Consider the following 2524-nt stretch of genomic DNA (forward strand, 5'->3'; position numbering starts at 1 on the left):
TAAAAAATACCATAGGAAACATTTCCCGATTGCAAAACATATCAAAATATATAAACATGTACAAAACATGTTTTGTTGGCCACTGGTGCTTGGCTGCGGATCGTTGATGTCGTCATCTGAGGCAGCAGTTGGGGTTACCGGAGTTGGTTTTTTCATAAACATGGTGAGCTTTGTCTGAATTGTATGTTTCTTTTTTTCTTCATAAATTTCACGATACGGACGAAACACATCGTGCGCCATCCGTTCAATCCTTGCAAATCGTTCGATGTTTGCTATATATATAGCACAGACCAAAAGTAGGTGTCGGGGGGGGGGAAATGAGGAATAAATCCTGGCAAGTCATTAGGGAAATGTAAATTTATTTCACAATGAGATATCAGGTCACACTCACTTTGATGACTATGATTAATAATAATATTAATAATAATAATGAAGGAAAATAATAGGTGTTGGTAAAGATGTGAAGATATTAGAACCTTCATACATTGCTAGTGGGACCATAAAATGGTGCAGGCACTGTGGAAAACAGTTTGGTAGTTCCTCAAAAAGTTAGAGTTACCATATGACCCAGTAATCCCACTCCTGGGTAGACACCAAAAGAACTGAAAGCAGATGTTCACACAAAAGCTTGTGCATTAACATGAATTGTAGCATTATTTACAATAGGCAAAAGATGGAAACAACTTAAATGTCTGTCAACTGATAAATGGATAAAGTGCAGTATATTCATAGAATGGAATACTATTCAGATATAAAAATGAACTAAGTGCTTATGTATGTGACGACATTGATGAACCTTGAAAACATGAGGCTAAGTAGCTTGATACAAAAGGCCACATATTGCAATAATTCCATTTATACAGAACATCCAGAGTAAGGAATTGCATAGAGAGAGAAAGCAAATTAGTAATGTCCAGAGGAAAAGGAGGCAGGTATGGGGAGTTAATTACTAATGAGTACAGGGCTTTTATTTTTTGGTGGGGGGGATGGAAATATTCTGGAATTAGACAATGGTGATGGTTGGACAACTCTGTGAATATACTAAAAACTGCTGAACTGCACACTCTTAAGATGATGAATTTTATGGTATGTGAATTATATCTCAATTTAAAAATGTAAATATTGGCAGATCATAAAAATAGCTGAGCTTACATTTACTCAGCTATTGGTACTGCTGTTTAGACTAATGTTTTGCAGACATGGTCTGTGACACACCTGTAGTGGATCACCCAAATAACTGATCAAAATGCATTTCCCTGGGGCCCCACCCAGACCTCCTGAAACAGAATCTCTTGGAATGGGAAGAAATAGAATCTGTAATTTTAGTAAGCCTACGGGTAATTCTTTTGCACAAAATAATGTTTAAAAACTATCTTAATGGTTAAGGTTGATTTTATATTTTTTAAAAATGTCTTTTAATGAACAAGAGATGCTGTGTGGCCACAAGCTCATAGTAGGAAAAACAACTCTTAATTGCAAACCAAAAGTACCATTCTGGGGTCTCCCTACATCATCTTCTAGGAATTTCCTTTCCCCACTTCTCATGTTGAGCTCTTATCACCTGTACCCCACACCTTCCACTTTCTTAATCTCTTGTTTTGATTAGACCCTTCTTCCAGAGCTTCCCAAGAAAGAATACAGAGGGGAAATTTTTTTGAGCGCTTATATGATTGAAAATGCCCTATTCATCTATGGCCATATCACCCTGAACATGCCCAATCTCATCTGAAAATGCCTTAATCCACCGTGTAATTGTTTGACAGTCTGAGTTTAGAGTTCTAGGTTGGAATTAATTTTCCTTCTAAATTTTGAAAGTCTTACTCTGCTACTTTCTAGCTTCCATATTGCTAATGAGAAATCTGAAGACATTGTGACTCCTGATTCTCTATGTGTGATGTGTTCTTGGTTTTTTTCCGTTTTTCCTCTGGAAGCTTGTAATTTTTTCTCTTTGTCTCCTGTATTCTGAAAGCTTGTGTTGATGCACTTTTACAAGATCTTTTTCATTTCTTGTCCTTGGTACTTAGTGGGCCCTTTCAATTTATCATCTAATGACTTTCAATTATGGGAAGCTTTCTTTAAATATTTTATTGCTATATTCCCTCTTTAAAAAAATTCTCCTCTCTTTCTAGAACTGCTTGGGCTTTTTTGCTCTATTTCTTTGGGAATATTCTCAATTCATGTTCCAAGTTTTCAACTGAGGGTTGCATTTCTGCTGTATTTTAAATTCTTTGTTCTCTTATATTAATCAAAATATTCCTTTTTTATAGTAATCTGTTCTTGTTTCATGATTGTAATATCTTCTCTCTTAGAGGTTTATTTATAATTACAATAATATATGTTTCCACCAGGTTGCTTTTTAATGTTCATTTGTTTTGTTTTCTATGTTTTGCATTATAATGCTTGGTTGTCTCATATTTAAGAGTGGAGGGATGAAATGTTAACATAAAGCTCTGGTAACAGAAGGGGAGCCTGAAGCACTTGGCTTTCTTTCTCTCTCTCTTTTTTTTTTTTTTAATTGCACTTT

The sequence above is a fragment of the Cebus imitator genome, unplaced genomic scaffold (genome assembly GCF_001604975.1).
Source record: "Cebus imitator isolate Cc_AM_T3 unplaced genomic scaffold, Cebus_imitator-1.0 Scaffold406, whole genome shotgun sequence".
Taxonomy (NCBI): Eukaryota; Metazoa; Chordata; class Mammalia; order Primates; family Cebidae; genus Cebus; species Cebus imitator.